The following is a 16,489-nucleotide window of genomic DNA, read 5'->3' on the forward strand; positions in this document are numbered from 1 at the left end:
CAGTCCTTTACATATAGAATAGGTTACAGTATATCCTAGATACAATATATGTGTGCAGAACTGAACAATTTTCTTGTTGCACAGGGAGAATTGGATTCAGAAGGTATAAATAACCCGGGAAGAAAAACAAAAAGAAAAAAGTGTTTATATTCATTTCCCAGTGTTCTTTCTTTGGGTGTAGCTGCTTCTGTCCATCTTTGATCAATTGTAACTGAATTAGCTCTCTTTATCGAAGAGATCCACTTCCATCAGAATACATCCTCAAACAGTATCATTGTTGAGGTATATAATGATCTCCTGGTTCTGCTCATTTCACTTAGCATCAGTTCATGGAAGTCTTCTCCAGTCCTCTCTGTATTCATCCCACTGGTCATTCCTTACAGAACAATAATATTCCATAATTGAACTATATTTTGAACTAGATGTAAATTGAGGTAGTTGGGCTAGATAATTTCAAAGGTCTTTTCTTCTCTAACTCTAGAATCTTGAGAAGAGGATTGCTTATTTTCCCAGCTACTGTGTGTCAGAAATAGCACTTGAATTTAGGTGTTTCTTACTCCAAGCCTTACCCCCTATCCATTACCCCACATTGATTCTAAGAAAATTGTTTAAAAATAAGTCATTTCTTTATTTTACTTTTTCTCATAATTTATGAATTTACTTTTATATTTCATATATATATATATATATATATATTTAAATTAGTGGAACTGGAGTGCTTGACAGGTAAATTGTAAAGTCTAGATTGACAACAATAGGCGCAAGAAGGAAATAAGATAAGGTTTATTTGAAGGGGGCTGTTAAAAGATTAAAGTAGTGATATATGAAAAAACAGACATAATGTTGACCAGGGACAAAAAAGTTTGCACTCTGTGTGTGTGTGTGTGTATTTATGATTTTATATATAGTGCAGAGAGTAATACTGTCAGTGTGATAGGCATACTATGGTGAATGTTTAACTTTTACTAAAAATATTATCAAGATACTCTAAACTTCACAGTTATAAGATACCCAGAGTTTGAGGGGGTTCCTCAATATTCAAATGTAATACTTAAAAATTAAGTATTTTTAGCATTCAGAAATTTATACTCATTTGGGGCAGTATCATATGAAAGTAATTAGTGAAAATATACAAACAATTTCATATTATGGCACTGCCAGAACTACTAAAAGAGATTATTTTTATTGGTTCTAAATTTGTTTTCTCAGAGGCTCATAATTTAATACCTTTTAACAGGTAGCATAGAAGAGGAAGACGGGTAACCATTATCACATAGTTTTCTTGACTATAGTTTTCCTACTTCACCTGGGTGTCTGCTGCACTTACCTGTTTGTTATAATCATTGTGATTTCATTTATCTTCAAGTTATTTCAGTGGCATTTTAATTTCTTTTGTTGAAACAGGTCTACAAAATTCTATGTCTTCTACATAGATTAAAAAATATATCTGAATTAGCTAAACACAATTTTTTCATTCTTATTTTTAAAACATTTTATCTCTGGGAAAAAAAATGTGGCTGCTCTATTAATTACATGTTTCTTTATTTTCCCCTAGTCTTACCTACACTCCATGGTAGAAGTTAAAGGAGATGCATTTCAATTCAGTCTAATAAGTAACTTCCTAATAGGGCTATTGAAAAATGCAACAGGGTGCATTGTTTGATAATGAATTTCCTATCATGAGAGTTGTACGATGTTCTATGGAAAAATTATGGGTAAGGTCTTCAATTCTGTAACCTTCAAGGTCCTTCCCAACTTTAAGATTGTATAATTCTGTGATCTCTGTGTAAATCTTCCTATCACTCATGGCCTGGTCAATGTTATCTCTTCTATAAAATCTTCTCTAGTTGCCCTAGCTAAAAATGAATTCTATCGTAGGCCTTACTTTTGGTGTCATTGTTGTGATGTTTATCACACTGTTTAACATCATTTTTATGTAGGTGCTTGCATTTTCTTTCTTACTAATTTGTAAGCTCCCAGAGTATGACTCTTTATTAAAAGATTCCTTTCCTTTTGTAATACAATACATCACACATAGTGAGCATTCAACTCAACATTGTTGGGTGGGAGAATGAATGAATGAGTATGAATAAGTTGGCCTATGTCTCTTTTCTTCTTAGCAAACAAATGCCCATGAGAAATTAAGTGATGCTAATTAGGTGATTGCTCAGCAAGGGTATAGAGTGAAGGAGAACAAGACAATGTAGATTTCTCAAGGGGATGTGTTTGTCAAGCTGTTGACAGCCTTGAGTCACTTCCCTTCTTGAGCAGTACTATATTTTTCCTGATGAATAATTATTATTAAATTAATTGACAATATATTATAATTCCTGACACATAGTAAGCATTTAATAAATGCTTTAACTGTAATTATATAATTACTAATAGTTACTCATAAAATACATTTAAATTTCTCACATATGAGTTTTTAAAAAATCCTAGTACTAGATCCTTTAAAAAACATATATATGTATATATTTTTTCTAAAAATGTTGTGAATTGATATTTTTATACAAAGAGAGTTTTATTTCCTTGACTTCTCCTTTTCTAATCATTTCTCATTATCTTCTTTTTAAAGTTATCTGTCAGGTTAGGTCCTTATCACTTACCTACAGTTAAACCTTTAATCAACCAGAAAAAAAAGTGTTTGTCTATCATATTTGTCCAAAATAGTTAATTAGCATTTCTATCATTATTTTGATATTTGTATTTCAATATAATTGTTCTCTTTGTACTCAGTTCTTTATATCTTAAAAACACAATTCTGAGAAAAGGTCCATAGCCTTCTCCAGATTTCCAAAAATAAATTAATTACTTTTTAGAAGAAAAATTATCTGGGCTGAGCTAAACTCAGATAATTCCACTCCTCTGTGAAAGTGGATATGACTAATTAGGGCATTCTAAAGGTTAACTTTTTCTATGTCGATTTATCTTTTAGTAAAGTTTCTGCTGCTCTTGATAGAGCCATGAACCAACTAGTTCAGTCATTCTAGAAAGCAATTGGAACTATATCCAAATAGCTATTCTACTGTGCATACTTTTTGACCCAGTGACACTGGTTCTAGGTCTGTACCCCAAAGAAATTGAATAAAGACAAAAAGGACTGATAATTTGCAAAAATATTTATTGCAGTTTTTTTTAGTGTAGCAAAGAATTGGAAACTGAGGGAATGCCTATTGAGGAAGTTATAGTACATGAATAGGATAGGGTATTGTGCTGTAAGAAATGATGAAGGGGATGGATGGTTTGAGGAAAGTCTGGGAAGATTTGTATAAACTGAAGCAAAGTAAAGTAAGCAGAAATAAGAAAACAATTTATAAAATAATTACAATGCTGTAAAAATAATCAACTTTGAAAGACTGAGGAATATTGATTGAACAACACAGTGACTAGCCACATTCCAAAAGTCTTATGGTGAAACATTGTTCACCTTCAGATAGAGAACTGATAAGATTCAGAGTGAAGAGTGAAATATATTTTCTTTTTCTTTTTTCTTAGACATGACTAATACAGGGATTTGTTTTGCATGACCATACATATTTGAAATAGATTTTATTTTTTCTTGCCTTCTCAATAGGTGGTAGTAGGGAAAAAAATAAAATTCAGAACAGAAAATTGAATTACATTTTAAAAACATGTAGCAAAAAAATTATACATGACAAATAATTAAACATAAAGTCTCTGTTAGACAACTGACCATGGATATGCTGCATTATATCAAAGTGAAGGGATGCCTTGGTCTAGCACTGAGGCAGATCTTCCAGGGAACAAGCTAAGGCAGGTAGTGTTCCTTCTTTACAGGTATAAAATTCAATCTCAGAGAGATTAGAAGAGTTGCCCAAAATCATAAAAATGTCATGTGTCAGATAGAGGGTGAGAATTCAGGTGTTGTAATGTCTAACCTAGAGCCCTTTCTTTGGACTATGTCATTTGAAAACAAATAAAAAATGGATTCTAAATAAAAGCTTTAATGTCAATTACCGCTTATTGCTTTTCATATATCTTCTGGAATAATATATCTCTGAAAACAATTAGTAATTGTATAACTGGTTGTTTTACCTTCTGAGTCACTTAAATGTAGAATAAATGATAAGAAGCAGATGAATAATTTTTTAAATTCACAAAGCATGTATATGTGATTACTATTATTTGGAATGAAAGACTCCTAATAGAAATTACTGTGATCTAGGTTTCTTTTTTTCTTTTTCTTTTTTATTTGTGCACAAATTTTAAATTTAATGTAATCAAAATTATCCAATTTATATCTTATAATGTTCTTTATCTCTTGTTTGGTCATAAATTCTTTCCGTATGCATGGATCTGATTGATAAACCTTCCATTCTCCTCTAATTTGTTTATGATATCACCCATTATAATAATGTTCTCTGTTTTAGTTTTCTTGGGGTCTCTGGGAACAGCCTTCATTTCAGTTCAGTAATCATCATGAGAGTAGCCAGGGATTAAAGTCCAAATCCTTTATTGTCTCCTACAAAATCCTATCTCCTTCACTTGAGGTTTAGCTAGTTTTCTTAGAGGCCTACCTCTCTCCTTAGTTCTAAGATCTTGAGCTCCCGCCTGTCTTCTCTGCCTCACTGTGAATCTCTCCCAATCCAAGGGTTTGTGCTTCAGCCTCTACCACCACAATGGTGGACGATGGAATGAATCTGTCTCAGTCTCCAAGAGCTTCTAGTGCGCTCTGAATCTACCTGGATGAGACTTCCAACTTATATGCTCTACACTGAGTATAAACCAATCATTCTACCACTAAGAAACCATTATTTGTTGTAAGATTAAATCTATCATACTGAACTATGCTAAACTAGATAACTATTGTCTCTATCAATTCCACTGATGTAGTACTTTGTAAGAATCCTGTTTCAAGTTCAGAGTTCTGGCCCATAACACATTATGTCTAAATCATGTATCTATTTTGACTATCTTGGTATATGATGTAATATGTTGGTCTATTCCTAATTTCTGCCATACTGTTTTCCAGTTTTCTCAGTAATTTTATCATACAGTGAATTTTTCTCCCCCAAATTGGGTCTTTGGGATTATCAAATACTAGATTATTATGACCATTTTCTACTATGTAGTGTGCACCTAGTCTGTGCCATTGACCATTTTATTTCTTTGTCAGTACTAGATTGTTTTATAACCTAGGCTTCTGGATGACTTTAACACAGCAAGTTGTTTCCAAAGTAGTGGTTATGTATCTTAAATATTTTTGTATCTTTCTTTTCCTAATAATTGCACATAATAATTGTTTGCAGATTTGTTGGATGATTGAATTTTTTAAAATCTGCCTTGAGTAGTCTGAGAGAACTATTAAGAATCCTAAGCAAAAAGATATTTTAGAAGCAAATCATCCAGAAAGAATATACATATATTTTCTTTGTATTGGTATTTTTAGTACTGTAGAGTTGGCTAATTTTTTGTTTACCTAGTGAATTTAATACTTTAATTCTGATGTTGACTAGTATTAGACTAATATGTTCTACTTTATTATTAGATACAGATACACGACTCTTATGACATTGTAATTTTAAAAAAATCTTTTATAAACATTAGTATCACTTATTCACTTAAAGGATAGAATTCATAGTGCAGTTTATCTTCCTAAAACCCTGATTTATTTGACTACTGACATATTTCTTTTTTCTTTTTCTTTCTCTCTCATTCTTTTTTTTTTTTTTTTACAAAATGACTATTTTATTAGGCATACTTAAGGGAATATTTGTAGTTTAACTAGAGACTCTTTAAGGCTAGCATCAAGGAAAAGGAGAAAAATAGAAGGACTAGAGGGATTAATATCTTCTCCCGCTAAATCAAGGTAGTAGCTACCATTTCCTTTTTTTTTTTCTTTTTTCTTTTTTTATTATATTTTTTATTTACAAAACATATGCATGGGTAATTTTTTCAAGATTGACCCTTGCAAAATCTTTTCCTCCTTCCCTCCATCCCCTCCCCTAGATAGCAGATAGTCCAATATATGTTAAATATATTAAATTATAAGTCCAATATATGTATACATATTTATACAGTGCTGTATAAGAAAAAAAAAAAGCTGAGAAGGAAAACAAAAATTCAAGCAAACAATAACAGAAAGAGTGAAAATGCAATGTTGTGGTCCACAATCAGTTCCGACAGTCCTCTCTCTGGGTGTAGATGGCTATTTTCATTACTGGACAATTGAAACTGGTTTGAATCAACTCATTGTTGAAGAGAGCCATATCCATCAGAATTGATCATCGTATAGTCTTGTTGTTGCTGAATATAATGATCTCCTGGTTCTGCTCATTTCACTTAGCATCAGCTCATGTAAGTCTCTCCAGGCCTCTCTGAAATCATCCTGTTGGTCATTTCTTACAGAACAATAATATTTATAATATTTATATACCATAATTTATTCAGCCATTCTCCAATTAATGGGTATCCATTCAGTTTCCAATTTCTTGCCACTATGAAAAGGGGTGTCACATTTTTGCACATGTCTACCATTTTCTTAAAAAAATTTTTTTCCCCATTAATATTTTATTTTTCCAAATACATGTAAAGATAGTTTTCAAAATTCATTTTTTTGACTGGTATAGAATTTTTTTTATTAAAGCTTTTTATTTTCAAAACATATGCAAGGATTCTTTTTCTTTTTTAAAAAAAAATTATAACTTTTTATTGACAGAACATATACATGGATAATTTTTCAACATTGACCCTTGCAAACACTTCTGTTCTAACTTTTCCCTTCCTTCCCTCTACCCCCTTCCCTAGATGGCAGGCAATCTCATAGATGTTAAACATGTTAAAGTATATCTTAAAAACAATATATGTGTACATGTTTATACAGTTCTCTTGTTGCACAAGAAAAAGCAGATTTAGAAAGGTAAAAATAATCTGGAAAGAAAAACAAAAATGTAAGCAGCCCACACTCATTTCCCAGTGTTCTTTTGCTGTGGATAGCTGGTTCTGTTCATCACTGATCAATTGGAACTGAATTGGATCCTCTCATTGTCCAAGATAGCCACTTGGCTATCTTCATATAATATTGTTGTAGATCCTCATATAGTATTGTTGTTGAAGTGTACAACGATCTCCTGTTTCTACTCATTTCACTTAGCATCAGTTCCTGTCTCTCCAAGCTTCTCTGTATTCATCTTGCTTATAGAACAATAATATTCCATAACATTCATATATCATACTTTACTCAGTCATTCTCCAATTGATGAGCATTCATTCAATTTCCAGTTTCTAGCCATTACAAAAAGGGTTGCCACAAACATTTTTGCACATATAGGTCCTTTCCCTTCTTTAATAGCTCTTTGGGATATAAGCCCAGTAGTAATACTGCTGGATCAAAGAGTATGCACAGTTTGATAACTTTTTGAGCATAGTTCCAAATTGCTCTCCAGAATGGTTGGATCCGTTCACAACTCCACAAATAAAGCATCAGTGTCCCAGTTTTCCCACATCCCCTTCAACATTCATCATTATCTTTTCCTATCATCTTAGCCAATCTAAGAGGTGTGTAATGGTATTTCAGAGTCTTAATTTGTATTTCTCTGATCAATAATGATTTGGAACTCCTTTTCATTTGAGTACAAATAGTTTGAATTTCTTCATCTGAAAATTGTCTGTTTATATCCTTTGACTATTTTATCAATTGGAAAATGGCTTGATTTCTTATAAATTAGAGTCAGTTCTCTATATATTTTGGAAATGAGGCCTTTATCAGAATTTTTAACTGTAAAAATGTTTTCCCAATTTATTGCTTCCCTTCTAATCTTGTTTGCATTAGTTTTGTTTGTACAAAGGCTTTTAAACTTAATATAATCAACATTTTCTATTTTGTGATCAATGATGATCTCTAGTCAAAATTCTTTGGTCACAAATCCCTTCCTCCTCCACAAGTCTGAGAGGTAAACTATCCTATGTTCTTCTAATTTATTTATAATCTCATTCTTTATGCCTAAACCATGAACCCATTTTGATCTTATCTTGGTGTATGGTGTTGAGTGTGGGTCCATGCCTAGTTTCTGTCATACTAATTTCCAAATTTCCTAGAAGTTTTTGTCAAATAGTGAATTCTTATTCCAAAAGTTGGGGTCTTTAGGTTTGTCAAACATTAGATGTTATTTTGTCCTGGGAATCTAACCTATTCCATTGATCAACTTGTCTATTTCTAGCCAACTAGCCAATACCAAATGTTTTTGGTGACCGCTGCTTTATAATATAGTTTTATATCAGGTACAATTAGGCCACCTTCATTTGATTTTTTTTTTCACTAGTTCCCTTGAAATTCTTGACCTTTTGTTAGGTTATTAAAATAGTTTGCAAGGATTATTTTTCAACACTGACCCTTGCAAAACTTTGTATTCCAATCCCCCCACCACCACCTTCGTCCTATCCTCTCCTCTAGAGGGAAGTAATCCAATATATCAACATTCATTTTTGTAAAACTGTGTTCTAAATTTTTGTCCCTCCCTTGCTTACCTTCTGCCTCCCCAAAACAGCAAGCAATCTGATATAGGTTAAATATGTGCAATCTTTTAAAACATTTCCATATTTGTCTTGCAAATAAAAGAAAATCAGAGCAAAAGGAAAAAAAAAACATAAATAGCTGCCATTTTTAATAGTATGGGATAGGACAGGTAAAGATATAACAAAGAATGTTGCCACTACTAATATATTTCTTTGTGTTTCCAAATAGATACAAAAATCCATAAGCTTTTTCATAAAAAGATATATTTCTCAGTGTATTAATTCAGGACTCAAATGGATTCTTGGTTTTTCTTTTGGGGGTATATGAAAAAATATATGTAACAAAGCTGTATTTTTGTATTCATGGCATTTAGGGAAGATTGAAATTGTGACTTTTTAAATGTGTCTTCAGTAACAATCTACTATTTATGTGGCCTGTTTTAGGCATTGAATTGTTGCATTATCATTATAATACATTTGCATAGACCTCTAACTTTTACCTTCATTTAATAGAGATTGGGGTGCAAAGAGATTAAGATTTGTCTCAGTTCACACAGAGGCTTAATGACTGAACTCCAGATAAGATAGGTCTTCTGATCCCTGCCCACTCCATTGTCTTTGCCCTTTAAGAATGCCCTAAATATGTGTTAGGATTTCTTTCTCTCCACATTTTCTTAAAGGATACATTTCCTGTATTCTTTTTTCACCTCTCACATTCTACTCTGTATTATGCTAATTTTCATATGTTATATCCCTCTGATCTTTCTTTATCACCCCTTGGAGCACATAACCTTCCCCACCTACTTCCTCCAGAAAAGCTCATGTAGGCTTGAGTTACTCTTTGTAATTCATAAGACCTACCCACTCCTACCCACCACATATGTGCTTTTACTAGAATATCAAATCAAAGATCTTAATGAATTATCACAAATAAATAAGAAGATCCTCCCCTTGAACACTCTCACATATATAACTAGACTACTAGGTGAAATCACATACTGAATTAGGACCATTTATTGCAGCAGTTTGAGTGTTTGCTCTTTCTGAGTAGGAAGATTTTCAAAATGAGAAATTTCATTAGTTTCTCCTACCTATTTCAATGTCTACTTTTGGTGGCAAGGACTGATTGATTGTGTGGTAACTCAATGTCAGTACTGGGGAAAGAAAAATCCATACATAAAATTTTTTATATCTAAAATCTTTTATTTATTGGGAAGTATTCTTTATAGCTGACTAGAAAAAAAAAATAGGTTTGCAAACTTCCCGATTGTGACAGTAGTGTGGCAGCCCTTGCTTCTGGTTTTTTTTTTTTTTTTAAATAGGAAAAGTTCCATTTCAAGAATGTATTAGAAATGCTCCCTGCTTTTTGGGAGTTCCAGGATTGTGTTTCTTTTCTCTCTTTTTAAAAAAATTTATTTATTTTTATTTTATTTAATAATAACTTTATATTGACAGAATCCATGCCAGGGTAATTTTTTTTACAACATTATCCCTTGCACTTGTTTCTGTTCCGATTTTTCCCCTCCCTCCCTCCACCCCTTCCCCTAGATGGCAAGCAGTCCTATATATGTTAGATATGTTGCAGTATATCCTAGTTACAATATATGTTTGCAGAACCGAACAGTTCTCTTGTTGCACAGGGAGAATTGGATTCAGAAGGTAAAAATAACCCGGGAAGAAAAACAAAGATGTAGATAGTTCACATTCGTTTCCCAGTGTTCTTTCTTTGGGTGTAGCTACTTCTGTCCATCATTGATCAATTGAAACTCAGGTCTCTTTGTCAAAGAAATCCACTTCCATCAGAATACATCCTCATACAATATCGTTGTCGAAGTGTATAATGATCTCCTGGTTCTGCTCATTTCACTTAGCATCAGTTCATGTAAGTCTCGCCAGTCCTCTCTGTATTCATCCTGCTGGTCATTTCTTACAGAACAATAATATTCCATAACATTCATATACCATAATTTACCCAGCCATTCTCCAATTGATGGGCATCCATTCAATTTCCAGTTTCTAGCCACTACAAACAGGGCTGCCACAAACATTTTGGCACATACAGGTCCCTTTCCCTTCTTTAGTATTTCTTTGGGATATAAGCCAAGAAGTAACACTGCTGGATCAAAGGGTATGCACAATTTGATAACTTTTTGGGCATAATTCCAGATTGCTCTCCAGAATGGTTGGATTCGTTCACAACTCCACCAACAATGCATCAGTGTCCTAGTTTTCCCACATCCCCTCCAACATTCATCATTATTTTTTTCTGTCATCTTAGCCAATCTGACAGGTGTGTAGTGGTATCTCAGAGTTGTCTTAATTTGCATTTATCTGATCAATAATGATTTGGAACACTTTCATATTAGTGGTAATGGTTTCAATTTCATCATTTGAAAATTATCTGTTCATATCCTTTGACCATTTATCAATTGGAGAATGGCTTGATTTCTTATAAATTAGAGTCAGTTCTCTATATATTTTGGAAATGAGGCCTTTATCAGAACCTTTTACTGTGAAGATGTTTCAGGATTGTGTTTTGTGAGAAGCAAGCTATTGTCTCTTTCCTAGTTTTCAGATATGTGCTTTAGTATCTTTGAACATGTTTCCCAGCTTACTCAAGAGCAGCTAAAAAGGATGTTCTGTAGGATATTATCCATGATCCCAGCCATTTGGTCCTAGGTGAACATTTATTTATGAAGTTATAATCAGGGAAATAGTGGGGATAGCTTTCCAAATGCTTTCCTGGGTAAAAGCAAAAGAAAGCAAGAGAAAATTAAAATTATGTAAGCATATGGTACAGTAAGCCATTTAAGATGGATTTTTCCATGAATTTTTGTCAAATTCCCTAGGTAAGTCCCAGGAAGATGGCCTGGGTTTATTTGAGTGAGTATTAGAAGACTTTGTTGGAAATGCTTACAATGTTGTTGCTTTTTTTTTTTTTTTAAACTTGGGATTTCATTTGTCAATATTAAGTAAAGTTCTATAAAGGAGGAAAAGATTAGACTTCCAAAAAAATCTTGCTCCTAACATGGGAAAAGACTTCAGTAATTAATAAAGTGTGTATATCTGTTTACTTCAATTATTTCATCTTTAATATGGAAATAATGATAATACCTACTTCTTAGATTGACTATGAGGATCAAATGAACTAATTTATTTTTATTTATTTATTTTTTTTGTTGAGGCAAGTCTGGTTGAATGACTTGCCCAGGGTCACACAGCTAGGAATGAGGCTAAATTTGAACTTAGGTCCTCCTGACTTCAGGGCTGGTGTTCTATCCACTGCACTGTCGTGTTGCCCTTAATTAGGGACACTAACTAACTAATAATTTTAAAGTGTTTAGCATGATGCGTGGAGCATAGAAAGTAAGCACTTTATAAATGTTAGCTTTTAAATTAACAGATCCTACAACACATAAAAGCAACATAGGTTGGAATCATGTATATACATAGAGAACATTTGTGACCAGGCACATTCCTGGTTAGGGAGATACATAATTCTCATGCCAATAATGGTCTTTAGGAATATCATTGTGTTGATTTCAGCTGTTAAGTATGTGTTTTTCATTCCTGGCCATCTATTTCATCATAACTATTGGTTGTTATGGAGCACCTCCACTAGTCTCATCATCATTGAAATTCTATCTGCTGCCTTGGTGCAATGACTAAAAGAAAAAGAAAAAGCCTTTCTCTGATCCTTACCATTAGGTTTTAAATTCTTTGTTTATAGCTTAAGCTATGAACTATCATACCCAATCAAGGAGCTATTGAAACAAACAAACAAAAAAGCCAGGCAGCAAGACCTAGGTTAAGATCAGGGTGGTGTGTTTTTTTAAACGCTTTGTGGCTGTGATTGAATTTGAGTTCATTTCCCAGACAACCATTTGATTTAGAGTTAGAAATTCCTGAGATCATGACTGGTATTGATATGGCATTAAAATAAATTTTAGCTATAACAGAATATAATACCAGGCAATAGCATAGTCCTACACTCTCCTGATTGAAATTCCAGCCTATTTTTCTGTATATAATATAAATCTGTCTTATCCATTACTGTGGTTTTGGTGTTTTATTTTGGCCAGCAGAAAAAGTTGTCTCTTCATGATTATAGGCTCCTTGAAGTCAAAGACTCTCTTTAGTTTTTCAGCTTTGTATTCCCTCACCTAGAACATTGCACAATATGTAGTAAATCCTTAATATACGTTTATTGAATTGAATTAATAAAATATTTATTCATCTGTATGCCACATTCAAATTTTCCTAACTAAATAGGAGAGGGAAGAAAGAGGAAATAATTAAAATGGTATATTATAGAAATGTAGAAAAATTATAGTTTTAAAGAAATTAAGCTTTATCTCCTTTTTTATATATATCTAATATATAAATCAAAATGGATTTACCAGGTGCTTCCCATGATCTATCTTGAGGGAATTGCTCTAATAGAAAAATAATTATGAGCTTTAATTAATATATCAGTGTTAAATGGAGATACCTACTGTGCTTGAGGGTCCTTAAAAATTGTTCACCCTTATAAGTGTTTTCATTATTTCCCTAGGCAGTATGGTCTAGAAGAAGAATATTAGTCATTATCTCATCTGTTTCTTTTCCTTTCATCATGTATATTAAAGACAAAGTGGACACATCTGTTTTCTCATGCTTCGGTGTAAGGGCTCTGTAGATTAGTTGGTCAACAAGGATTTATTAAATACTAATTATGTATCAGACACTGTATTAAGCACTAGGGAAAACAAAGAAAGGAAGGCTAAAACATGATGCTTATCTTTAAAGGAGTCCACATTCTTATGAAAGAGGCAAAATGAAAAATTGTACACATAAAATATATAAATATATGCCTTTGTGTAAACATATTATAAATGGGAGTTAATCTCACTGGCAATTGGATAGATTAGAAAAGGCCTTAATTATGCCAATCCTCTTGTATTTTAGATTCAATATTGGAACAAAATAAGACACTTCGAGATTATTCAACTAATAACAAAAAGGGTTTTATTTATCCATAGCAGGAAGATATTCAACAAGTATAGGCACTGAGGAACATCTTAATCTGATAAGCTTCCTTGTCCGAGTTGTCCATTGTGATCCATTATCCAGACATCAGGGTCTGGAGTTTTCTGTGGTTACTTGGTACTTGGGTGAGCTCAATACAATAAGCTCAGAGCAATTTTTTTTTAATTTTAAATTTAAATTTTATTTTTGAAGTTAAGTGCGTTGCCCAGAGTTACACAGCTAGTAAATATATGGGTCATAGCTGGTACTTTTTAAATGCTGATTGATTGACACATATTGGGGTGTATGATTTTGAGTAAGTTATATAACCTTTTAGTGCCTCAGGCAGTTCTCTCAGACACTCGTAAGACTCATTCTAAAAGTCCCTGTGATCTGTATTAATAGAAAAACTTCTTCACTGGGATCTTCCTATGCAGATAAAATCATAGTTGACTTGCTATAGATTTTCATTTGCTAAGGCTTAACTAGCCTCTTATTTGTGTCAAGGATGCTTTTGATAATTACATAGATTATTTTTATAGAGATAAAAAAATAGGCATAGTATCTGAATTGGTAATCAATCATTTTTTAAAGTAGTAATGATGTTATAATGTCTGATTTCTCCTCCCCTCAGTTATTTTATATATTTCTCTTTTCAGCAATCTTGAGAACTAGTCCCTCAACATCCTCAAAATGGTATCCTCTATGGTGATCTACTTTGGATATTCTTGATCTTGTTCTTAGTTATTCTTCCCATTTTTTAAGAGTCATTCTCTGCTTCTCATAAGGTTCATTAAATACGATGATGGAGTCCAAATGTAGTGACATAATATAATTTCATATTTCAATACACAATTTCAATATGGCAGTGTTGTATTGTATTAGTACTTTTGTATTTTAGTTGTATTTGCAACTCTGTATCTCTTTTGAATCTTTAAAGTATTATCTCTTCCTTTTTCAGTTTTATTTGAGCTTTGCATCTTTTTTTCCCACTTTGGTTAAGAAAATTGACCAATGATCACATTATTTTTGCTTCTCACAAGGAAACCTAGCCATCAGATTTATTCGTAAATAAAGCACAAATTAAAATTTAAGGCACAAATTGAAATTGAAAAGTTTTTTCCCCCACAAATAAATCTAAAAAAACTAATATTAAAAGCTAAACAGTTAATTGGGAAAACATTGTTATTTCAAGTTTCTCTGATAAAGGTCTCCTTTCCAGGGTATATATGGAATTAAATCAAATTTATGAGATAAAAAGACAATTGCTGTTTTTTTTTTTTCCTTTTCCTTTTTTACTTAAAAAAAATTATATTTGTTTTATAGGATAGCTCTTTGGGCTGGGGATAGTGTGGAAAACTATGATGCTGTTTTTTTTAAAAAGGCAAACTATTTAAATATAACCATTAAAAAATGAGAGCCATTCTGCAGTTGATAAATGGCTTACAGAGATGAACAGACAGTTCTCAAAAGAAGAAACCTAGTGTATCTGTATCTATATCCATAGTATCTGTAGCCATATGAAATAATGTTCCAAAATCTCTTCTAATTAGAGAAATGCAAATTAAAACCCTCTTTAAAAAAGAAAAAAACTACTCTTAATTTCTATCATATAATCTATCTGAATAACAAAGGTGACAAAAAAAAAGAAAGAAAAGAAAATAGTAAGTGTTAAAATGTCTGTGGGAAATCAGGTACATTTGTAGAGATATGATTGGGTATAAGCATTCCTGCAAGCAATTTGGAGTTAGATGTAATGGGCTGAGGCTTGAGTTGATGCACTGAGGTCCCAAGCACATGAGGCTAAATAGTAATTGGACCATACTCTATTAATATATAAGCTTGGAGAAAGAATGCCCCCCCCCCCCCCACACTCTTTGTGCAAGTCCTAATGTGTTGTATAGGAAATGACGATTTTGGTGGGTGGAGGCAGGGGAGTGGAAAGGAGATGGCTCAGTGGATAGAGCACCAGCCTTGAAGTCAAGAGGACCTGAGTTCAAATCCAGCCTCAGACACTTAACAATTCCTGGTTATGTGACCATGGGCAAGTCACTTAACCCCAACTGCCTCAGCAAAAGCAAAAAGAAGAAGAGAAACAAACAGAAAGGTCATCGTAATGGCAAAAGCAAACAGTCTCTCCTCCCCTTCCTTTTCCACTCCCCTGCCTTCACCCACCAAAATCGTCATTTCCTATACAACACATCAGGACTTGCATAAAGAGTGGGTGGGGGCCATTCTTTCTCCAAGCTTATATATTAATAGAGTATGGTCCAATTACTATTTAGTCTCATGTGCTTGGGACCTCAGTGCATCAACTCAAGCCTCAGCCCATTACATCTATACCCCAAAAGTTACTAAATATCATATCCTTGGGTACCTAAAGGCAAGTAGGTAGTGCAGTGAATAGAGTACTGGGACTGAAGTTGGGAAGATCTGAGTACAAATGAGGCCTGAGGAATTTGCTAGCTGTGTGATCCTAGAAAAGTCATTTAATCCTTATTTACCTCAGTTCTTCATCTGTAAAATGGGGACACGCTAGAGAAAAGAAATAGCAAACTACGCAAGTATCTTTGCCAAGAAAACTTAGTGAGGAAAGTTCATGGAGTCACGTAGATTTGGAATGAAAAACAACAATAATTTAAAAAAAAAAAAGAAAGAAAGAAAAACAGCATTTGCCCTTTGACCCAGCTGTCATGCCACTGTTAGGGTCTATACTCAAAAGATATCAGAGAAAGAGGAAAAAGTCCTTCAGGTACATATTATGTATATATTGATGATAGCTCTTTTTTGTGGTGACAAAAAACTGGAAATTAAGGAAATGCCCATCAGTTAATTAGTAGTTGATTAAAATGAAGTATTTGAATATAATTGAATGCTGCTATGCTGTTAGAAATGAGGAAATTGATGCTTTAAAAAAAATGGAGAGACTTATATGTAGAGTGTAGTGAGCAAAACCAGGAAAACAGTTTATATAGCAACAACATTAAAGAAACAAACATGTAAG

Source organism: Antechinus flavipes, chromosome 3 (assembly GCF_016432865.1).
Source record: "Antechinus flavipes isolate AdamAnt ecotype Samford, QLD, Australia chromosome 3, AdamAnt_v2, whole genome shotgun sequence".
NCBI classification, from domain to species: domain Eukaryota; kingdom Metazoa; phylum Chordata; class Mammalia; order Dasyuromorphia; family Dasyuridae; genus Antechinus; species Antechinus flavipes.